The 25221-nt window shown below is 44.8% G+C and overlaps 1 long non-coding RNA gene across 1 annotated transcript in view; it reads right to left on the bottom strand.

Annotated features, from left to right (window-relative positions):
• Positions 1 to 525: 525 nt before the first annotated feature.
• The window catches only part of LOC131423904 (uncharacterized), a 29468-nt gene continuing 4772 nt past the window's right edge, over positions 526 to 25221 (bottom strand). Inside the window, exon 2 of the long non-coding RNA XR_009226046.1 lies at positions 526 to 2300. This is a non-coding gene — a long non-coding RNA (uncharacterized LOC131423904). The remainder of the gene's footprint in view (positions 2301 to 25221) is intronic.

Here is a 25221-nt window from a genome sequence, read left to right as displayed (position 1 = left end):
GGAGCCAGAGTGGGTAGGAGGCTGCAGAGTTGGGAGCCAGACTCTCCAGCTCACATGTGAGCTGTCCCTCCAGCAGGAAAGGGGTCCTCTCTGTTTTCATAAGTGGAGGAGAGGTGAGTAGTTAGCCCCAGGTCCCTCCAGCCTTGCAGGGGAGAGATTCAGGTATCCCTCAAGACTGCAGAGCAGAGCCACTGCTCTAGATCTATATAGAGAAGACGAGTTGTGCTTCTTCAATCCATTCACACAACACTTCTGGTATCCACATGTGTGAGTTTTTTCCCCACACCAAGCAACTCAACTCTAATTCTCTGCAGACATCAAATGAGTGTCCCCACAATTCTGACCCAATCTATAAAGTTAGCATCTGAACCCACAGGTTGAAGGCTCTGTCCCACAAGGCTGCCCCCATTTCAGATGATAGTCTTAAGTCAGGTTAGAGGTTGTCATCTGTGCTTCTGATCAACTTGCTATAAGTCAGCAGGTTCCCATGATCCTCTCCTTGGCTCAATCATTTACTAGAATGGCTCACAGAAGGCAGGGAAACACTTTATTTAATATTAACTCGTTTCTTATAAAAGATATTGTATAAGAAATTATATAGGGCAAGTATATGGGAAGTTACAGGAGCTTCCATGTCCCCCACAAGGCCATCCACCCTCCAGGTACCCCCATTTTTTTCAGCAGCTGGAAGCTCTTGAAATCCTGTCCCTGTGTGGTGTTTTGGAAACTTTATTACATAGACATGATTGATTACATCATTGGCCATTGGTGATCAACTCAACCTTTAGCCCCTCTCTCTTCCCCACAGTTTGGAGGTGGGGCTGAAAATTCAAGTTTTTTAATCCTGTGGTTGGTTCCCCTGGCAACCAAACTACATTCTCTGGCCAGTAGTTACCTCATTAGTGCACAAAAAGACACTTATCCCTCCAGAGATGCCTTGGGTTTGAGGAGCTATATTCCATGAAAGGCAAGGGAGTGAGGGACTGACCATAAAAATTATGTTAGTTAGCTTTCCATTATTGTGACAAAATACCTGAGACAATCTATTTATAAGGAGGAAAAATTTATTTTGGCTCACAGTTTCAGAGGTTTCAGTCCTGGTTGGTTGTTTCCACTGCCTTTGGGCCTGTGGCAAAGCAGAACATCATGGTGGGAAGCATATGGTAGAGCAAAGTTGCTCATCTCATGGTGGCCAGGAAACAAAGAGACAGAAAGAGTCTTGGATTCCCACATCCTCTTCAAGGACATGTGTCCAGTGATCTAACTTCCTTTCACTAGGCCTCACTTTCCTACGTTTCCACCAGCTTCCAGTACCATCAGGTTGGAGGCCCAAGCCTTCAACACAAGGGCCTTTGGGGAACATTCCAGGTCCAAACTATATTAGACCAAATACATATTTCTTATTATATTACAATATCACAGCATCGTCATGTAGGAGAGTGAAGGCTAATCCAGACAAACTCTTAATTTTCCTTGACACACAAGCTTTCACGATGACCTGGAAGCCTCAATCAATTGCAGAGTCTCCACAGGTATGCACGTGAGACCCTGGAGAGAGACCCATGAGGGTGTTTGACATGCTGCATGGTCTAAAACAGGCACAGGCTTTGAGTAGGCATGTCCCCTGGACCCATAGACCCCTCATCCATGGGGAACAGTACAGCTACAGGGAAGCCCCCAAACAGGGGCTCCTCTTGAGCTCTGAGAGTGGCCCTGGCCTCCACACAGTGAGTGAAAATAGGATACAGGTAATGAAGGGAGGGAGGACTTTAGAAAGAAACCCTGAGCTCTGGTTTCCGTCAGAAGGATGGTGCCCCCTTCACCACAATGAGCCTTCCAGGGAAATAGGTGGACATGCATTCTTTTCATATTAATTTGTGGTCATTGCATTTTTTAAATGTTTTTAGTTGCCAATGGATATTTTATTTTATTTGTTTATTCATATGTGGTGCTGAGGATTGAACCCAGGGCCTCATACATGCTAGGCAAGCGCTCTACCACTGAGCCACAACCCCAGTCCCAGGGGTCATTGTAAGTATTTTTTAAGTGGCATAACATTGCATTGTGTAGAAGGTGTCACATAAGATACCAATTACCCCTCTGACCCTCTGTGTTAGTCAGCTTTCCATTACTCTAGCAAACACCATAAACAATCAACTTTTAAAAAGAAAAATGTTTTTTGACTCATAGTTTTATAGGTTTTAGTCCATTATTGGTTGGTCCTGTTGTTTGGGGCTGATGGTGGCACATCATGCAGGTGCATGCGGTGGAGCAAAGCTGCTCACCTCATGGTCAGAAAGCTAAAAACAGAAAGAAAGAGACAGGGATTAAAAACAATTTTCTTTGAAGGTACAACCCCAATAATCCAAAGACCTCCCACTAGGCTCCACTTAAAAGTTCTACCAATGGCACCAACATAGGGACCAAACCTTCGACATATGAGCCTTTGGGGATCATTTAAGATCCAAACTATAGCACTCTCCACCTGCAGTCATTCTAATGTGTGGAACATGCTATTTGGAGGCCTGAAAAGAAGAGGAATGTGGTAGTGAGCTGGGGAGAAGGATTGCTCCAAGAAGAACCCTTGACTGGTTTGAGGTGTGTGTTTTTTTGTGGGTTTTTCTCTTAGTTTGTGAGAGGTTGAGCATGCCTGGGGCTCACAGGAAGCAGTCAGTGGCTTGAGAGAGCATTCTTGCTGTTTTTGCTCATGTGTGAAAGCTGCACTTCTAGAGGTTAAACCTCTGGGTGGCCGGAAGCCCTGACTGAGCTCAGGGGCTCCTTTCCTCCTTCAGCTGAATTGGCTCAGGCTGAGGTCAGTCATCAACAGGAAGGGAAAGGGAGTGCTAGAGCCCAGGGATGGCCCTGCCTCACTGGTCAGCCTGTCGTCAGTCCTCAAAAACCCACTCTGGGCCTCAGGACCCAGGCTCCTTCACACAGAGAATGCTGAACTCAAGGACCCTGTCATCATAGGGGTGGTGAGAGCTGGCAGTGACAATCAGAGACAAAAGGACCAGGCTCTGGGTGAAGTCAGAACCTGATTCCTGGCTGACCTCAGAAGGAGCCCATCTGGAGCCCTGTTGATGCCTCCTTCAGGGTATTGAAATCATGTTTTCTCATCCTCATGGATCCCTCAGCTCACCAACTGGCTCTTGCTGTGTGGGGTCAAGGCAAGGATGCAGAGTCCTGGCCTGGAGGAAGGCAGCAGGGCACACCCGTCCGGCAGCCACCCACCATCTGAAGTCACGTGCTTGCCCGCCAGGCGGAGGCCCACAATATGGCTTTGTGCAGCAGCTGGCTTCAGGCACAAGTGAGTGTCTGGGGTAGCCCTGCATGGCCAGCGTGCCAGCCCTGGAAGACAGAGATGTCAGGCTGGGGAGGGAGGATGTGTCCTGTCCACCTGCTCCAGGGCCCACAGCCAGAACTCTTCAGGAAACACCTGGGTTGGCCAGTTTGCTTCAGGGGACACCTAGGAGTTTGGGGTGTGGGTAACTTCCAGAAGAGTCCTGGCCATCAGCCCTATCACAAGCAGGGCCTGAAGAGTGCCCAGCAATCACCCTGCCACTTAGCTGGACCAAATGAGATTGCCTTTGGGATTCTTGCAGAGCTCTCAGGTCTCGAATGAAATGAGAAAAAAAAAAAAAAAAAAAAAGAGAGAGAACAGCTTTATCAAATTTTATGATGCTGAATATTTCAACTTTTTTATGAGATTATTTTAACGTTAAAACTTCCTTTTTACATGAAGCAGTAATAGCAGACAGAGGTTGTTTTGTGACAACATCCTCCATTGGCAAAATAAAATGTTGACAACTCTATTTTCATCCCTTAAAAAAAGTTCACAAAGCCCCCCAAGATTGACTCCATAGCATTGGCTGGGCCAGCTGGGACACCCTATGAGAGCAATTGGGCAGTTGGTGGAGCAATTGGTGGGCAGTTGCAAGGGGAGGGTAGGGGGGTTCAGAGACCTCTGGGTGTGAGATGCCCCAGAGTTTTAAGGAGCTACATGGATGGAGGTTGGGGTCGGGAGCTCCCCTGAACATACACCTCTGGTCAGTCCTGTGCAGCTCCCTTCCAGCCCACAGGTACCAGGAGTGGGCAGAGTCTGGGATCCTGGGATCCAGCCTAACTCTCAGGAACACTGTGTGCAACCCTGGGCAGGAGGCCCCTCCTCATTTCTTCCCCTGGCAGACGAGGGTGGTGTTAGTGGTTTCTCTGCATCTTCCCATTTTGCAGCGGTCGGAGTATTGTCTTCAAACAGAGCATACAGAAGGAAGGAACAGGCTTCTTGCCTGAGTAATTTGGCAGGATCTGAGAAAAACAGCCATTCTTTGGCCACAGGGACTGTCCCTTGCCTCATGGGGGCATCCACTTGTGTGGGCAGGAGGGGACAGCCTATCCACCATGGCAGCCCAGCTGCAGGATCCTATCCCTCTGGGACTCTGCAGTTATATAGGTCCATAGGTCCATAGGACCTTAACATGGCCAAACCTACCCAGAGATCTTATTAGGATTGATATGTTCCTTAGAAGATGAGGCCACCTGGTCTAGCAGGAAAGTTGCTTCTCATTCATGGACATGTTTAAATAACAAGGGGAATGTCTGTTTGGATTCATCTTTTTGAATAACACAGTACTGTGTCAAACTCAATTTAAGAAGAAACACCCCAGATATTTTTAACTCCTTTTTGCATTGTATTTGCATGGAGGATTTCCCCCCACCCTTGGTACAAAGGATTAAACCCAGGGGTGCTTTACCACTGAGCTACATCGCCAACCCTTTTAATTTTTTATTTTAAGATAGAGTCTCGCTGAGTTGTTGAGTCTGACCTGGAACTTGCAATCCTCCTACCTCAGCCTCCCAAGTTGCTGGGATTATAGGCATGTGCCATTGCACCCATCTGCATGAAGGTCTTTAAAAATGCAAAGTCCCTTTTTACCTGGGACTGAGCCTCACAAGGTTTTTGACCTATTTCAGTACTATGTATAATAAGATATACCTGATTGATAAGGTTGCTTTTCCCAGACCAGTATAGAAAGGCTCCAGTCCTGAGTGGCTCCCTGTTCTGGAAACAACGGTAGTAACAACTCTGTTCAGGGAGAAATAAGTGAAAAGATGCCCTGGGCTTGGCACACCCTTCTGTGTTGGAGGCCATGATCCCTATGCTGGGACCCCCAAGCCCTATCTGGCCTCAGTGAAGTTCTTGGTCTAATAGAAGGCCCAGTGGGCAAACAGAAACAGCAGTAAATAATCGCATAGTGCCCAGGTTGCAGGGAGAATGTGTGGGTGGAGCAGTCACTCAGAGCAGAAAAAGGATAGACAGGTGTATGAGCCTGGGAAGGCATCCAATCAGGCCAGGGAGCAGCATGCATGAAGGCCGTGAGGAATGTGCATGCTACAAAGCCCAGTGTGCAGTTTGACTGGGAGGGTCACCTGGCTATGAGTCCAAATCACTGAGCTGCCAAGTCTGAAGAGCAAAATTCTCCAGCCCTTCTCTGGAGAGGGGAAGTCATGGCTATAGCCAGATATCGCTGGTAGATCACCTGGAGACCCAGGGTAAGGGGGTGTGAAGTGGCAGGTTATAAATGACTGGAAGAAGTTCAAATCACCTCTCTGAGCCAGTTTCTCCAGATAGTGCCAGGTGTCAAGGGGACAGAGGGGCAGCATTAGGACAGGCTCCAGAGAACTGTGTGCCCCGGGATGGCTGTAGCCCTTTCAGCTGCTGGGTGGTGTGTGGGGGGGTGGGGGGTCCTTGCTGAGCCCTGGCCCAAAGGGGAGATGGAGTTGAGAGTGGAGTTCACTCATTGACTGCAAACTGGTCACCATTCTTGTATTATGCTGTAGGAGATTGTTCATCTCTTCTTACCCCTCTGTCCTTACCTGGGCACCTTATTTCTGGGACTTGTTGCTATGGGGTTCCAGAGCTTTCTCTGTCAATGAGTTGAGGAAACTCTGGTATCATATTCCTTCTAAAACACCATCTTTCTAATCAGAATCAGAATGATCTGTAAATTTGATGCCATTAGAACTCAGATGAGAGTTGGGGGTGATAGGAAGGGGGAAGAGACTGTGGAAAAATAGATAAAATTCTCCTACACCAGCTGGACCTGCAGAGCTGTGAGCTTATGAGCATCTAACTGAGCTGGGGTCCAAGTTCACCCTCTCCAATCTCAGATAGGGGCACTGAGGCCTGAAGAGATCTCACAATTGTCCCCAAACCTTAAAATGCCTATAGAAACACACTGAAAGACAGCATGTAAGCTGAAAGAAATGTAATCTTTAACCATTTCAATCAGAAATAGAGTCTGACAACTAAATGACAGATGCTTAATTTCTCACACTATTTCTTTCACTATGGTGGAGTAGATATTATTGGTTTGTTCAAAAACAGGGGATTTTGTTTTTGGAAGGGAAGTGGTTGTATAGCATAAATGAGACCACATCTCAAACAAGAATCTGGGGTAACCCTGGGCCCCTAAACCAAGAGGACTCACCCTGCTCATCTGGCCTCCTCATCTGATCCAAGAGTGAGATTGTGCCAACAGTCCAGAAGCCCAAGCCTTGCCCAGGTCTACCTGGCTGGAGGAGCAGCTTCAGGTATCTAGGTGAGGTGACCTCAGGCTCCTCTGAAGCCTTACTCTCTTCTCCTTACCCCCACTTTCCACAGGAGATAATCATCTGTACATACAGTTTGGATCTGGATGTTCCCTAAAGACTCATGTGTTGAAGGTTTGGACCCCAGTGCAGCAATCTTCAGAGGTGGAGTTTTTGAGAAGTGATCAAATCATGAGGGCTTGACCTCATCAGTAGACTAATCTATTGATGATTCACAGCTAGCTGAATGGATTATTGGGAGGTGGTAGGAACTATAGGAGGCAGGACCTAGTTGGAGGGAGTGAGCCCTTGGGGACTGTATCTTGTCCCTAGCTTTTCCCCCTGTTCTTTTACTATGCTTTTCAGCAACCATGAGGTGAGCAACTCTGCTCCACCATGGCCTCTCTGCCATGTTACTTTGTCTCACCACAGACCATAGCAATGAAGCCAGCCAATCAAGGATGGAAAACCTCTGAAACTGTAAACCAAAATAAATCTTTTCTCCTTGATGTTGTTTTTCTCTGGTATTTTGTCATAGCAATGGAAAACTAATTAACACATTATTCCTATCAAGATTAGAGAATGAGGGCTAGCAGGAATGTCTGTGAAAGGTGCTAAGAACATAAATTCATATCATGAGGGTCTCAGACTTTTCTCCAGCTGTCCCTACCAATAAATGAGAATAAATAAGCCCAATAGGGTATCATGTGATGCTGCTTGCACAGGAGATCATCAGAGAATGTCATAGGGATTTTATATGCACTTCATCATACCTCTGTGATTGTTTTAACTATTCTTTAAAAGATGTTTGAAAACATTCATGGTTGCCTGTGGAGTATGGCTCACCTTCCCTGTCTATCCCAGAACTTAATTTGGGAACAAAGCTATAGACAAATAACTCTTCCCCAACTCCTAAACCCAGATCCTTTGTAGCCCAGCTCAGAGCTGTGACTTTAGACCCATAGTGCTCATGTGAGTAGGAGCAAGTGGGAAGGAGCTCCTGAGTGCAGGGGACACAACAGAGCTAATGAGCAACTTGTGGGGTGTCAGCAGTGGAGAGGGGGCCAGAGAGGCTGTTGCATTGATCTGGCCTGACCTGCTCCTGTTCTCTCTCATCTTTCCTCTTCCCCTACCCCAAGCACTACCTGACAACCTGCAGAAAGAAGACCATGCAGGAATATCTTCAGAAAGTGGCAAAAATGAAGATAGGGCTCTTCCAGGCCCCTGGTCCTTCTTGAGGCCCCGGTTAGCCTTGCTTGCTCCTGCCTGCCATATTGATCTATAAGGCCAGTCCCATCAGGGGAAGCAGAACAATTTAGACCAACCCCACAGGACAGGGGAGGGGGTTCCTATTAGGCTGGGGCAGCCACACCTAGAGGTCAGAGTTCATCTGCCTTTCTTTCAGGGTCAGGCCTTATTGGTAATGAGCACCCCATGATCATAGTCCACCCAATACAGCTACTGATATCTATCCAGCGTGAGGTCAGCTTCATGCCATTGGGCAATGCCAGTGGTCAGGTGGTACTTTCCTGGGAGAGACAGGGATGGTAGAATAACTTTGCAAGTGGTTTCCAAGGTTGGAAGGACTGGGGTGTGGGGTGAAAATGGGGGATTGGCAGTAGAGAGGTGGTTGATAAGCAGGCAGACTGCACTGTAGGAATCACACCTGTGTTCATACACCTTTATAACTTGACCAAATTGCCCAAGGATATGTTCTGCCCAAATAAAAGGCATCTGCCTTCTTCCTCTTCTCGAGTTCTTATATGTTTTTCTGGAAGATGCTTTAATGATAGAAATTCAGGGTTGCATGAAGGCGTCTCTAATGAGGGTGATCAGGAATAGAAAAGGGTCTCTGTGGGTCTACTGTAGGCCAGAACCCTTCATTTTTACAGAACCCTGTGCCCCCTTCAAAGCCTGGCTTTCTTTCAATTTCTCCTCCCAGGCCTCATGGTGCAGGAGTGTTGGATCTTTATTTTACAGGGGAGAGGGTGAGGACGGGGAGCTATTGCTCCCCCAGATACAGACAAGCCAAACTGTGGCAGCCCTGCTGGTGGCCTGCGTTCTCCTCCTGTGCTCAAGGAGTTGCCTGCTGGCTGGAAATTACAACTGCCAGTTGTTGCCATGGTGACTGGTTGTATTATTCCATCCTGCAGAGACTGAGTGCCCTGTTGCCCCAAAGGGTCTGTTTCTACTGGAGAGAACTTCTAGGGGCAGGGGGTGTATGTGTATGATGTGCTCTGAATGCTGCACCTCCTACCTGTCACTCCCTGCCTCTTCCCAGGCTTTTGGAACCTCTGCCCCACCTCAGCAGGCTACCAGGGCCCCATCCCACTCCTTTCTTAGGGGCATTGCCAGAAGGCCACATGCATATTCTGTGCAGGGTTCTTTGCTTGCCTCCCAGCTAGGCATGATGTCAGCTCCCTGTATCAGTACACAAAGAGTGCCCTGGTTCTTGTTTCACCTGCAGAGTTCCCTGTTATAGTGGACAAACCATGAGCTGTTTAACCAGGCCTTGTACTTGCACAGTTGAGCCATGTCCAATTTCTGACTGGTACAAGCTATGAAGAATAACCTTGAACATGTGTCATTTTGCTCTTGCAAGAATATTAATAAAAATAAGTTCCTAGAAGTTGCATTATCGGGAAATGAGTGTGTGCATTGTGTGCTGAGTACATGCCAGGCACCAAACTCAACATTTTATCTGGATTATTTAATTTCATCTCATCATTCCTATTCTTGTTTCACAGAGAAGTGAGCTGAGGCTCAGAAAAATTCAGAAACTTGCCAAATTACAGTCTGGGTTAGTTATGCAGTAGTACTGGGAGAGAAACTGGCTCTTGGCCCAGGACTCAGACCCTTCCATGTGGACACATGGGTCAGCCTTGGGCACCTGCTTCATCCAGTGGGCACTCAGCCAGTCCTCAGTCCTCATCACCTGTTCCCTAACCCCTGTTCAAGCTTCACACACACACACCCAGGATCCATGAACAGGCCTTTCTCACAACCTCGAGGTTCCTCCTGGGGCCGGGCACTGGCCATCCCACTTTGAAGCCTTGACACATACAGTTCTCTTGCCTATGAGACTCTCCCCCATAAGATGGTCAGCCTGTCCTCAACCTGGCCAGCTGCATAATTTGAGATGATGTCTTCTGGCCTTTGCTGCTTTCCTTGGGTCCATTGCTTCCTGGCCAAAATGAGAGTCAGAGCCAGAATCCCAGGCCCAGCACAGAGCCAGCACAGGCTCACCCAGTTAGGCCCAAGGAAGAACAATAGGAGAGGCATGGCAAGCTCAGGGACCCAGGAACACACAGCCTTTTTCCAGCCCAGCTTGCTTCATCTGAATGACAAAATGGTTAGCATGCAGGGAAAGCACTCGCTGGTAACCTCCGCCTGTATTTGCATGACAAAAGTGATTGCCCAACGGCTCTCTGGAGCTTTGTTGAGATCTTGCAGCCTCGCTCCAGCAGAGCCTTGGGAATTGTTCCCGGCACAGGTCGTTCCTGGGCTCTACAGCCACCCAGACCTACAAAAGCCACATTGTGAGGCTGGCAGCAGCTGCCAGCACCTGCTCCTTGAGCCACTGCTGTCCATGGGTGTGCCTGCTGCCCTTGCTAAGAACATGGCTAGCTTCAGACCCCAAGGTCATAGGTTTCATCCAGAACACAGTGATGGAGGAGGAACCTTACATGGTTCTCAGAGGGCCTGGAGAAATGGCAGGGCTGGGCAGTGATGAGGTAAGGACTCGTGGCTTTTGGCTTAATGAGGGAAGAAAACTGCATATCACAGGCGTGGTATGCCCATGCTGGAACACTGCATTATTTGCTCACAACAAAGGCTTTCCATGATCTTCAGATAAGGAAAGAGGTGCAGAAAGACTCACTAACTGGCCCAACATCACACAGCAGAACTGAGGTTTGATGGGCCCAGCCCTTGGCATGCTCCTCCTCTGTGGGCCTAGAAGGTCCTCTTTCACTTTCTGAGCATCTTGATCTTCTCTCTCCCTCCCTCACCACCTGTCATTATGGTATCCAGCTGCTTTGGTTGGCAAACACATGGCCCTCTGCCCTTACAAAGCTCTTTGGGTTTCTGCCATCAGTAGGAATTACTTTCCTCAGGGAGCATTGCCTTCTGGCTGAGTGTAAGCCCCTGGCCCCCTAAGTACACCTCTCTAGTCCTGGACTGTGGTTGCTGGCCATATTCAGCCATCACACTAAAATTTCCTTGTGTCCTTTATGGACCCACAAATTCCTGTTAACCCTGAAGTCCCTCTTGAGTTCTACCCCTCTGGGTCCTGTGGGCCCCTGTCCTGACTGTGTGATCCTGCATACCATTGGCACCTGGTACCTAGCCCAGAAGCCATACCTTAGTGCTTACAATCAGTCAACACCTGTGGAACTAATTGAACTTTATACTCCAAATGAGAAACTTGCAGCCCCACTGACTTAAGAGAGAAATGTTTAACCATGTATGTATCTCTGATTAACCTAAGGGGCAAGGGTCACCCTGGCCACAGAAGCAAAGGCATGCCCATTGGGAGACCTTCTTGAGGTCTTCATAAAGCTGTGAACTGTGCAAGGAAAACTGTAGCGGGTGCATCGCCTGGGGATAGTAAGGGCAGAAAAGGGATTGATTACCACCCACAACTACCATGCATTGGAACAGCTGCACCTTAGACCTGGGAACAGCTGTGAGGGAAGGATTCCCCTCAGAGCCATGGCCTGTTCCCAAAAGACACAGCCAGCCTAAAGGGACACTGAGGGGAGGATACTTTCTCCTGTCTCCCTATGCCCTCCTGCTGGGATTCCCCATAGTCCAAAATCAACCAGAGAAAGGTCAAGCGAGTCCAAGATACTACCCAGTGGAGTAGAGTAGAGGTATCCCTGAAGAGCCTCAGATCATATCCCAAAAGTGAAAGAAAGCTTGAGCCCAACTAGGGATAACATTATGGCAAGATGCCATGGCTGTGGGAACAATCAATTGAAGAGTGGGGCTGAGCTCAGGCATCAAGAGGAGAAAGAGGCCAATGTCCTCTCCCAGGGAGGATCAAAGGAAAGAAAGGGAGGCATGGGGTAGGCTATGGTGTGGGCTGGGCCTAAAGGATATAGTGAGAAGGTCCTGGTCACCATGAGAATCAAGTGTCCCAGCCCAAGACAGGCTCAACTTCGGGAAGGAGGCACTGAGTCTTACAGGGCCAAAAGCCTCCCATGCAGAAACAGTCAAATTAATGGGAAAAGACAGAGCAATACTGCACAGTTGGAGGGAGAAGGATTGACTGACCAGTGATCTCCCTTTAGGTCCAGGGGACCACCTGGAGGCTCTATGGGCTCAGAACCACCTCCAATAAGCTCACAATGAGCTTGAAAACCATATACCATCCTTCAGACAAATAGGCCAGCAATCCTCACCAGAAAAACTGGAAAATCTCAAAGAGGTAGGCAGGAGGTATGGAATTAGGAACATTTAATCCTCTGTTCCTTTCCACCAAAACGTTCTCCTTTTCTAGGTATCCAATTAAACTTTAATGAGCACTAGGAATTGGAATGAGTTTCCCATAGTATCTAGAGATATCAAACATGCTGAATTAGAAAGTAGGACTTCTAACAAGATCCCTAGTGGGGAGTGGGTGAGGGGTGGCTTGATCCAGTGGACCTCTCCAGCCCAGGCCACCTTCTGTCACAAGGGCTGGGGAAGTAGAGGTTCACCTTTTTTAAAAACTCCACTAGAAATATGTGAATATTATCAAAACGGCCATACCAACAAAAACACTATATAGATTTAGTGCAATCTCTATTAAAATTCCAATGACGTTCTTCATAGAAATAGAAAAGGCAATCATGAAATTCATTTGGAAAAATAAGAGTCCCAGAATAGACGAAGCAATCCTTAGTGAGAAAAGTGAAGCAGGAGGCATCACAATATCATACTTTAAGTTAAACTACAGAGTGATAGTAACAAAAACAGCTTGGTATTGGTAACACAACAGACATGAAGACAAATGGAACAAAATAGAAGACATAGAGACAATCTCACATAAAACAGTTACCTCATACTAGACAAAGGTGCCATAAACATACATTGGAGAAAAGATAGCCTCTTCAACAAATGCTGCTGGGAAAACTGGAACTCCATAAGTAGCAGAATGAAATTTAAAGCACAAAAAGTAAAATCAAGAATCAATAAATGGGATGGTGTCAAAATAAAAAACTTCTTCACAGCAAAGGAAACAACCAAGAGTGCGAATAGACAGCCTACAGAATGGGAGAAAATCTTTGCCACCTGCAACTCAGATAGAGCATTAATTTCCAGGATATATAAAGAACTTAAAAAACTTAATGCCAATAAAAACAGATAACCCAATTAATAACAGACACTTCACAGAAGAAGAAATACAAATGGTCAACAAATATATGAAAAAACATTCAACTTCTCTAGTGATTAGAGAAATGCAAATTAAACTAAACTACACTGAGATTTCATCTCACTCCAGTCAGAATGGCAACAATACGGCGGCAGGTACTTCTAGAGCAGAAATACAATGCTTTATGGATGGTGGCAGAGCAGCAAGAAGGAGGTAGGTCCCTGTTGGCACTCCTGGGTCCACTTCCCTAGCCCAGGAAAGACCCACCTTCAGACATCTGAAGAGGGGAGTCCCCATGTTGTTTAAGTGGCTATTGACTACATTCTGTTACTTGTATCTCAAAGTATTTCTAACTAATAAACTGGTCTTGGGACCAGAACAGAGCTGTGCCCTATGCCCTGGGTGTGACCTTAATGTGGCCCACTGTGCCTCTCAGAGCTGGTTTCCTTCCAGTACATTGAGATATGCTTCCCTACATCAAGGGTTGTCGTAGATAGCTAGAGCTGCTATAACAAAATATCACAGTCTGGGTAGTTTAAACAATAGATATTTATTTCTCACCATTCTAGGGGCTGAGAAGTCTAAGATTAAGATGCTGGATGAATAGGCATCCAGTATCTGCTGAAGGCTTTCTATTTGGCTTATAGATGGCCATCTTCTTGATGTATCCTCAAATGGTAGAAATGGCTCCCCCCTACTTCTCTCTTTCTCTCTTTTCTGATAATGGAACTAATCTAATCATGAGGACTTCATTTTCAAGAGCTCCTTACCTCTCAAAGGCCCCATCTCCAAATGCCATCATATTGGGGGTTAAGGCCTCAACATATGAGTTTGGGGAGGCACAATTCAGTCAATAGCCATTTTGAGGGACACAAGTTAGTCAGTGGAGTCACTGAGAGGATTAGATAAGACTCTAAGAAGCCTGGTGCTTGAAGTCATCAATGGGTGGAAGAGTATATACTGTTTGCTAGTAAGTACCAATTTCCTCCAGAAATAATCCCCTAGTCTCTGCAGAACAATTAGAGGAGAAGGCAAAGAGTATTATTTTTTTGTTTTTAAAATTTCTGTTTCTTGTAAATAAAGTCTTGTGTGTGTGTGTGTGTGTGTGTGTATGCACACATGTATGCTGGGTGGGGATGAAACCCTGGGCTTCTTACATGTTAAGCATAAACTTTACCACTGAGCTACGTCCCAGGATAGGATGCTCATTTTTTTCCTTATCTTCTAGAAGGAATGGGACAGTGATGGGGTGAAGAATGATGGCTGTATGCCTGAGGATAGCCCTTTGGTTTGAGGTATTTCAGATTGAGGCCAGAAAGGGTCTCAGGACCAAATACCTCAAAGGGAGGAAAACCAATGGTGCCTTTGTCAAGGCTCCACTCTGTAACTTTGGACAGAGATGACAATGGAGTGATGAAATACACTGATCCCTGAGACTGCCTGCTGGGAGACCCATCCTTAGGGCCTTGCCCAACCTCATAGGATTGAGGTGGATGGGCTCCATGAAAAGATCTAAAGTGGAGGGTTTAGGGGTGAGAGTGTAACAATCCAGTTCAGTTGATAAAGAAGAAATGTTTGGCTAGAAAAGAGATTTGGAGGTCATTTCAAAAAATTTAAATGTGGTCTGCATATTATATAATGTGAAGAAATTAACAATAAAGTTCTTAAGTGCAATAGAGGCTCTGTGGCTACCAAGGAGCAAGTCCTTAATTTTGGAAGTACATATGGGTAAAATGTCATGATATCAGCAACTTATTTTCAGGTGCTTCAGGAAAAAAAAAAAAAAACTAGATAGATAGATAGGGAGAGAAATAAATCAACATGGTAAAAGCACAATCACTGGTGAATCTGCATAAAAGATGTTAAATATATTATATAATTAAAACTTTCAAAATAAATGTTGGGGAGGAAATCAGGAGCTATTTGCCTCTATGCTGTGGTTCCTCAGTTTGAGGGTGTGTGACCTGGACAGTCCTGGAACTCTTGCCCATACTCTGCCTTGTCACCCCTTCTGCTTTCATGGGTGGGCGTCTCCTGTGGGCCAAGCACTCTGCAGAGCCCTTATCGACACTGAAGTAGCTGTTTAGACACCCTAGCAAGAGAGGAAAGAGGATATTCTCTATTTTAGGATGAGAACTCCAGATGTTTGAGGAAATCCAGCTGGACTCCAGTGTAGCACCCTCTACCTCTGTGTGGCCCACCTTATGTGCTTCCTTGGCTCCAGCTGCATGCTTCTCACTTTGGTCCTGCCCCTTAGCAGATTGGATCTAAGATGTCACCCAGACATTAGGCCAATTGCTTCAATGACCAGATCCAGCAAGGTAGTCTGCTCTGAGAACCAATAGAAGGGCTGTATGTCTGCTTACAAGATCTCCCTTGGGTGATCTGTCCCTGAAGACTCAGAGGGTCACAGAGGATGCTGAAGCTGAGTGGCATGAGAATGCTGGGAGAGGAAGCCCTGAGGGTGAGAGACAAAAGGAAGAGGGACAAAAGCCAGCAAAGAAGAGTGGCCAAAGGGTCTGCAGGAGAAGAAAGGATAAAAGCCAGGAGGGGAGGCTTTTCTTGACTGTCAACCAGGTGATCCTTTCTTACAAGCATTGGAGCATGTGATTGTTATCCTCCCATCCCATCCCACCTCTGTCCCTCCAGGCCCTTCCAGGGGACCTCTTCTCATTGTGTCCTTGAGAGGGGCAGAGCCCACCCTGGACATTGTCCTAGGAACTCAATACAGTCCTGCTGCAGGAAGAGAAAGCCCTTTTTTCCACTCCCATAAAGCAGCCCAAAGGTGGGCTGTGGGTTAAGTCTGGCTGCTTCTTGGCCCCTGGGGCAGCCCCTGGAGTCTCAGCAAGGCCTTGGGTAGGTTTGGGAAGCAGGTGGAGGGAGAGTGGAAAGTTTGGCCCTCTCATCCATGGTTTCTTTGATACCATAAGGGGCTGGGCCCCCAAATGTAGTCATAAGGCATGCCAGCTGCAAGGGAGACTGGGCAAGTGAGGGATTTGGGGCTCTTTCTCACTCTCCCAGAGAGGCCCATGGGGAGACATATTTGGGTAGAGCCAGGCTCTCAGGAAGGGTCATCTTAGTCTTTCCTTCTGGGAAGTGGTCTTCAGTGCAAACTCTGGAACTGACTCTTGGGACACAGAAATCCCTCTCGTGCTAGGAAAAAATTTCAGTGTATACAGTTCTAAAGAAGAGACCTGTTTCAACTTGACACTTGTGTGATTATATTTTACCTCTAAAATTAAAAAAAAATATCTATTTTCTCAAAAAGAAAGTTGGTTTCCTAGAGGGACATTAAGGGGCTGGTTTGTGGCATTTCTGGTTTTCCTAATGTCTTATGAATGGTAATAGAAACAGGCAGCATCAAACTGTAGCACAATGAAAACTTGGGCATGATAACTCCCTGCCGAAGACTGTATTTCCTAAAGAATGCCACAGTAATGAATCCTGTTCCAATGCCCTTCTATAACTCTGCTACTCCCATTAAGAGATGGAATCTATGTCCTCACTTCCCTTGAACCTGGGTATACCCTATGACTGCCTGATCCTTACAGTATTGTGAACATGTTGCTATGTGAATTCTGAATGTAAAATTATAAACATGCTGTGCATTTCCACCTGATCTCTTGGGATATTCACTCCCAGAATATAGCCAACCATTGTGTGAGGAAGTCGAAGCAGCATATAGAGAAATCCACTCATAGAGAAACCAAAGTCCTGGGCTCACAGCCTAACCTGAACTCCCAGTGAACAACCAAGACTCACTGGCCAGCCACGTGAGTGTGCCTGTCCTGTTGAACCTCCGCAGCTGCCTTGTGTGAAGGAGAGAAGAGTCATCTTCTCTAAACTTTGTTCAGATAGCAGAACTATGAGCAAAATAAACAGCAATAAATGTTTTAAATCATTAAGTTCTAAGTGGTTCTTTTGAAACAGCTCCAGACAGCAGAGTTGATTTGCCCATTTCCCTAGACCTGTGGTGGCAGAAAGGAGACTTGAGGACTTCTGACTATAGTTCTTCTGCTCCAGGTTGTCTGAGCAGATATGTGTTCTATCTGACAGTGGAGAGGACTGATATACTTCCTTCTCTTTCTGGAAATGAACCCTCAGAGATCACAAGAGTCATATGTCAATAAAAGTGACTTGGTATTTTAATGACCCTAGGGTTCTTCCAGGCTAGCCTGGACCCTCAAAAAATGACATACTCAGCTAAGAGCTTCTTTCGTTTAGCTCCCATATGACACACTGGATTACAGCCCCTCCTTGACTCACTTGGTCCTGCACTCCAGGAAGACTTCAATGATATTTTATTGTATAATATAGTCAACATGGTGGTGTACACCTATAATCCCAGCTACCTGGGAGGCTGAGGCAGGAGGCTTGCAAGTTAAAGGACAGTCTAGGCAACTTAGTAAGACCCAGTCTCAAAATAAAAAATAAAAGGTGATGGGGATCTATCACAGTGATAGAGTACCCTGGGTTCAATCCCCAATAGTGCAATAAATTACTAAATAAATAAACAAAATAAAATTTGATCTTACCCAATAACTTCTGTTTATACTTTACTAACCTGTGATTCCATCAAGAGAGCCTGAGAAATGTAATATTTTAGCCAGGCATCTTGCTGTTTAGAATAAAATCACATGAAGTAGGAAATAATAATACTTGGTAGATATGGTCATTTTTAAACATATCCCCAGTTTTGGGACATTTTTTTTCCTTCAAAAAGTAGAGTCTAATACCCCTTCCTTCAAATCTGGGCCAGACCTGGTAACTCAGAAGACCCAACTAAAGTAATATGGAAGAAGTGATGCCAAATGACATTTGAAGCTAGGCCATAAAACCCCAAAATATCCACCTCTTGGCTCTTCCTGTTTATCACTAGCTCTAGGTCAGGAAAGTAACTGTCATACTGTAAGGGCACTCAAGCAACCTCATGGAAAGACACACGTGGGCAGGATTGAAGTTTTTCCACTAGCAACCATGATCAACTTGCTAGCCACGTGGGTCAACCATTGCAGGAGGCATTCTCCAGCTCAAATCAGGACTTTTAAGTGACTGTAGCCCCAGCAAATGTCATAACTACTATCTCACAGGATGGACCCCAAGCCAGAATCTCCCAGGTTAGCCACTCTCAAATCCATAGAATCTGTGAGTGTGGCAGTAAATGTTTACTTCTATTTTAAGCCTCTAACTTTTGGGTTATTTTGTTATTCAGTAAACAATTAGCAAGGGTTGTCACAATGCATAAAAGAAGAAAATTGGCCTATAAGATTGCAGAAAAGATACAACGATACAACAAGAAAGCTGTTGAAACATGAGGAAAGTTATCAGAGGGAACGGGTCTGAGATAGTCATACTCCTTATCCTCTCCCTGAGGAGGAGAAGGTTATACTGCAAGGACTCCAAATGGACATTGGCAATATGGGAGGGTGTGTGGAAATGGGTATCCCTCCTTGTATCAGAGGCGGCTGTGAAGAGGCAAAGTTCATCATTTGGTGTTTCACCCGGCAGCATGAGCACCAGGAAATCTTAGGTCAGTCCTTAAGTCAAACACATGATTGATCAAATTGTCTTGAAGCTGTCTTGGCTCATCCATGGAGTACAGACCTCAGACCCATGGCCATCCTTTGTTTGCATCTCCAAGGGTCATTTTCCTTTGATTAAACATTAGGCCAGTAGTTTCTTATTTTATAGGGACCATATTTACTCTAGGTACTATTGTTGAGTGTATTAATCTGTTTTCTGTTGCTATAACTAAATACTATGGACCAGATAATTTATGAAAATTAAATAGCTCACAGTTCTGGAGGCTGGGGAATCTAATACATTGATGCCAGAATCTGGTGAAATCTGGTGCGGCCCTTCTTGCCTCATCATTAACATGGCTGAGAGCATCACATGGTAAGATAGAGCAAGCTAGTCAGAGAGAGCTTGCTTTTATAACAAAGACAATAATCCATTCATTAATCTATTAATGAATTAATCCATTCATTAGACTCTGCTTAATGACCTCCTAAAGGTCTCACCTTGCAACACTGTTGCATTCAAGGCCAAGCTTCCTTCCCCACACATGAAATTTGAGTTCACATTCATAACATAAAACAGTGTAACAAACAGCCCCAAACACAATGGTCAAAAACATCAACCAATGTTTCTTTGAATCAGAAGTTTGACAGGGGGTCCAACTGGGATGGTTTGTTTCTGTTCCACCTGGGTTCAGGATCTTGGCTGGGAGTTCAAGAAGACTGGGCAACTCAAACAGCTAAGGGCAATCTTATCCCATTGGAGAGGAACAGTTAGAAGGCCTACTTCCTGTCATTCACCAGAGACCCAATGCAGAACATTCAAAGGACCTCAATACATGGTTTCCAGAGGGAATTATTTCTGGACTTTCAGGAAATGACTTCAGGTAAGAGATGGCAACCTCTTGGCTGTTGTCGAGTTACCTGAAGTGTGATTAAATCTGATTCATTTTCAACTTCTCCTTTCCCTTTCCTTGGGGGAAAACATTTCCAAATGTCACCCCCTCCTGCCCGAATATCAATAGAACTGATTGTACAGCTCTCTTCTTTACAGATGAAAGAGGTTTCATACCTCAGAGCAAATGGAAAGCTCCCGAACAGAGAGACTCAAATAGAAAGAAAACTCACATTACATTTTGAAAATATTTTAAATCAACTTGTTTAACTTTAGAATTGGGTCTAATAGATACTGACTCATACCATCCTACCTAAGAAGCCCAAAGCCCACAAAACCAGTGAACATACAGAGGATTTGAAGGATTGAGGATTTATTCTCTAGCTCCAAGTTAACAAACAGACCATGTGTGCCCAGGCTGAAGAGTTCGACCTGACCACAAGGACCCTGGCAGTTCATTTCCAGAGGCACTTTCTGAGATTTTTATGATACTTAAATAACTCACTCACTTCAGCTCTAACAAAAAAAGAATACTGCGTCATTTGTATCTGCCCACTAATGCCAGCCAGCCTTCAGTCTCAGATGCACAGTCCTGGATGCAGATAGCTAAGAATTAAAGGGAGTCGTAGTCGACATTGTTCATGGAAAATCCTCTCAATCCCATTAATGGGAATACTCATTAAACAGGATTCCCTTGAGAGCCTAGAGAGGACCAACCCTGCTCTTATTTAATTGACTTGATAAATCCCTACATTAATTAGCTAGTGAGTAGGGGCTCTATTGTGAAGTGACAGGACACTAGGCTGAGAGTCTGGGCTCTGCATCTTGCTATTGGTGGCTTTGGGAAAGTCTTTCAGCCTGATAAAGGCTCAATTTTCTGATCTGTAAAATGGAAAGAAACAGCACCTTCCATGTGGAGTTTCTATGTGTGTTAGTGAGTCAAGTGAGCACTGATGTGTTGGGACTTATTGCTGTTAACCTCAGGCTTAGCAAGGATCTGAGTTGAAAGGATAAAATGTAGTATTTGACCCTGAGCACCTGCAGAAGTGGGTGGGAATTTAGGGGGTGGTACAAGGGAAGAATACCTGTTACAAATGGCAGATGACCATGGAGTGAGGGAGGAGAGAGACACACAAGGACTAACAATTGTCATTGAGACCAGATACCCTCCTAGACCATTATGAAGGAGGATGGTAACCCATGTCAGTTGTCATGTTTGGAAGTGAAAGCCATCTGCTCTGGCTAACCTGGATGGGACTATCCAGCATTGTAACAAGCTCCCTTCACACATTAGTTGCAGACATTCTAAGTACCTCTCCAGTCTTTAGATGGCTTGGTTTCAGAAGCATTTCTGGTTTTAATCTTTCCCTGTGTAAACGTGCACCAGATGTGAAGTTAGCTTTCATCATTTAGAACTTGATGAATTATTTTGCCCTCTGGAACAATTGGAGATGGGACATGAAAACAGTTTTCTAACTCACCCCCATGTAATTGTTATAACAGAGCATGGCTTGTTCTCCTTGTTACATGTCAAACTATTGGCGACTGAGATGCAGGCTTCAACTAGAAGTTCCTCAACCAATAATCTAATTCTGGTATGGTCATATTTCAGGGCAGTAAAATGTCTGAGATCAAAGTCTTCTTTGAATTGAATAATCCTTTAGTGACATTATGAGTAACTCAGGAGACAGGTAGAGGAGGTAGGAGAGTATATGGGAGATTCAAGACCTTAGGAGCAAGCCCTGGGCTACTGGGTGAGGAGGTCACTGCTGAAGAGTGCTGAGTACTGACATTAGGAGATGTCCTGGAAAAACCTATCCATCTTCCACTCCAGGCTGTGTGTTATGAGCAGTTGCAAAACTACAGTCAGTGTGTGCCCTGAGAAGAAGGGAGGACAGTGCTAAGAGTAGCATCTCTCAGCCTGGTTGCCACCAGGAAGCCAGTCCCACAGAGTAAGACTACAGAACAAAATGCAACTCTTATCGCACCTGGTACAATGTCCTCACTCCATATACTTCCAGTTGTTCTTGTTTACCTTCCCTGCACCATCTTCTACCTTCATATTAGTTAAGGTAATCTAATGTCCAGTAACCCCATACTATGGCTCAAACGTAGAGTCCAGAAGAATGTTCTTGGCCAGATTTAATCCTTATGTCTAGTCCTGGGTCTATTTGGTGGCTCCAACATCCTCCAAAGCTATGTGGTCATAAACTTCCAGCTAACAGAGAAGAAGATGAAATATGGGGACTGCTAATAGTTTGGATCTTGAATGTCCCCTAAAATCCCCAGGGTGGTGGTATTGAGAGGGGATAGGAACTTTAAGAGATGAAGCCTAGTGGGAGGTCACGGGTGAAGGGTTGTGGAACCCAGCCCTTTTCTCTCTCTCTTTTGCTTCCTTGCCAAGAGATAAATGGTTTTCCTCTGTGCTTCTGCTATGATGTACTACCTTGACACAGATTCAAAGGAATGGTATCACTGGGACCCCCAAAACCGTGTGCAAAATGACTTTTATTTTTATAAGTTGATTATTTCAAGTATCTGACATAGTAATGATAAGCTGATAATACAAAGGCTCAACCTCTTCAAAATCCTAATGCAGAGGTATTGGGATGCTCCTCTGATCATTTGCAAATGTTTAGAAGTTGGTCGCTGGGTCACACCTAACTGCAAATGTTCCTGGGAAGCCTTGTCAATTACTGCTGTTGACAGAGGAGATGGATCTCAATGGGCAACTAATAATCTCTGATAGTTTTGATCTCAGTTTTTCCTTACATCAAAGTTATACAGTCATTCCCATAGGGGATTGGTTCCAGAACCCCCAGTGGATGGATCCAAAGTCCAAGGATCCTCAAGTCCTTACATAAGATGGAGTAGTATTTGCTATAATCTATGCACATCCTAGATACTTGAAATCATCTTTAGATTATTTATAATACCTAATGTAATATAAATGCCACATAAATAGTTGGTATACTGTATTGTTTAGGGAATAATGCTTAAGAAGTCTATATGTTCAATACAAATGTAATTTTTGTTCAAATAGTTTTGATCTATGGGTGGACTGAATATTTGGTTGTGGAATGAATGGATACTGGGGGCCAACAGTACATACAAATGGCATTGTCTCTTTTACCAGACTGTTTCTGGGACTCATACAGTATGTGTATTATTTTTCCATTGTTGGATAACAAATGACCACAAGCTTAGGGGCTTAAGATAATAATCTTTATTATTTTATGGTCTGTAAGTTAAAAGTCTGGGCATGATACTGTTCTTTTCTGTTCAGGACCCCATGAGACTAAAATCAAGTTGCCTGGGCTGTGGTTCCCATCTGGAGCTTGGGGTCCTTTTACAAACTCATTCAGCTGTGGTAACAGTCTATTTTTTGTGGTTGTAGGCTGAGGTCCCCATTTCTAGTTGGTTGTCAGTCAGGGACTACTCTTATTTCCTGCCTGCATTCCTTGCCATGTCACCCCCTCCATTGCCATGTCATCCCCTCCAGTGTCCACTATAGTGGACATTCTTTTTGTCAAAGTCAGCAATGGAGCATCTTTCTCAGTTCAAATATCTGTCATGCTTCCAATTTCTCTAACCTCCTTGTCTCTCTGGACTCAAACTAAAAGGAATAATGTGATCAGCTCAGATGCACTGAGATGATCACCCTATCTTAATGTCAGCTGATTAGAGAGCATAATCACATCACAAAATCCCTTACAAAAACACCTAGGGTATTAGTTGACTAACTGGGAGTGGATATGTATAGACTAGGGGCAGAATGTTGGGGAATCTTAGAATTCTGCTCACCATAGCATCACTACTTCTAATTTTTCCAATTTGCGGGGGCTGTCTACTGACATCTCTTTATACAAATGTGGACTTCTTTTCCTCCCACTCCCTCCCTTGTGCCCACCCAGAGTGTCCCATTCCTCCATGAGAATGATGTGAAAAAGTTGATTTGGTCAGGGTTCAGTATTGATCATTACCACTATGAAAACATTATCTGCAACTGAGCCAAGCAGGCAACTATAGTGGACATTCCTTTTGTTTCTTTGAAGCTCTTGCTTTTCTGTTAATTTAGTTTTTTACCTACTTATTATTTGAATCCCAAACTCTGCCAGTTTTCTCAATTCAGATCAGATTGATGCTTCCCTCAATAGCTTAGCTCCTGGTCTTCCAGAGACAGCCTGCTGGCTTCCTATGAGTGGGAAGGTGTCTTAGTCTGTTTGGGGTTGGTATTACAAATACCATAGACTGGGTGGTATTAACAATTTGCTTCTCAGTTCCTCAGGCTGGTAGGTACATGATCAAGCCTAGGCATCATGGTTCATAGATGGCTGTATTCTTATTATAACTTCATATGATGGAAGGGGCAAAGGAGGTCTCTGAAGTCTCTTTTGAAGTACACTAATTTCATTCAAGAAGGCTCCACTCTCATGATCTACTTACCCTTCCAAAGAGTCCACCTGCAAATATCACAACATTTGGGCATTAGGATTTCAACATATGAACTTTGGGGAACACAAATATTGTCTATAGCAGATAGTCCATGTGACCAGTTATGAGCAAAAGAGATGTGTGTCATTTCTAGGCCAAGCATTTAATGGCCAACACAAGACCATCTAGAAAGTCCTTTTCTCTTCTGCCATATTGTCAGTTTTCCTGAGAATAGTGCTTTGTTAATCTGGGTACTAAGGTGAGGGAAATGACACAGAGCAGAGTCCCAAGCATCCTTAATAGACTAAAAATTAAATTTTGATATGATAAGCAATATCAAAACTTCTGGAACTATTTGTAACTGTTGCATAACGTAGCTAATCCTGACTGATACAAAGAATGGCAACCAAGAATGGAGTGGTGCTACAAAAGTGGCACTGGCTTGAATGCTGATCAGTGAAAAAACAGATTTTTGGACGCATGGTCACCCTCTTATTGAATGGTATAATATTTGATAAATTGCTATCTGGGATAGCTGGAAATGTTCAGAGAAAAGACACTAAAGGTGTTATTCTATCATCAAAGACTGAGAAACTCAGAATACCTGCAATTAAGTTGAGAAGGAACCATGTCTTGAAAAGTACTGAGAGTAGCTATTAACAATACGGCTAAGAGAAATTAAACAGACCAGGTAAGGGATTAACTAGAATTTTGAGAAACTATAGTTGTGCCAAAAAATCAGGAACCAAATTAATACAGTCTGTGGCTAACAATTAAATCAACCCTAGTCTCTAACCTAATACATTCCAAAAGTGGGCTGAGAGAACTGCTCAGCTCCCAAAGGGGCATATTCCCCAATGTGCAGTTAAGGATACTGGCAAAGGAAGAACCTCCTGAGGATGGAGTGAGGGGCCTAAGAACAATGGACTGGCTGTGCTTCCCCAAAGTAGGATTGACACTATTCTAGGAACATTCTTGTTTCAGGGTAGGAGGCAATATCTATACAGCAAGATTTCAAGATTGTTGTGGATACTGTCTGCTGCATGTCTCCCTTTCCTCCATTTTCTGAATTGGGCTTTTTTTTAAAATTTTTTATTTTTTTGTGATTGTGTCTCTTTGCCCACTGTGCATTGGGTATGTGTATGGGGAAAGTGTATTTGTTCACTTTTTATTGTTATAACAAAACAGCTGATGTTGGGTACTTCATGAAGAAAAGAGGTTTATTTCATCCAAAGTTTTAAAGTCCAAGATCAGGTGACCCCATCACAGTATAGCAGATAAGATCATGGTAGAAGTGTGTACATAAGAGAGCACATGGTGAGATAGGAGAACCATCCAAGGGTAAGATTTCCTTTTTATAACAACCCATTATCCTGAGAATTAACTTATTGTGAGAGACCAGCATTAATCCCTTCTGAGGTTGGTAC

Source organism: Marmota monax, unplaced genomic scaffold (genome assembly GCF_021218885.2).
Source record: "Marmota monax isolate L192 unplaced genomic scaffold, Marmota_monax_Labrador192_F-V1.1 WCK01_AAM20220418_F8-fsc00005, whole genome shotgun sequence".
In the NCBI taxonomy this organism is placed as follows: Eukaryota; Metazoa; Chordata; class Mammalia; order Rodentia; family Sciuridae; genus Marmota; species Marmota monax.
Note: the sequence above shows the minus strand (reverse complement) of the source record. Positions and strands in the feature narration are given on the sequence as shown.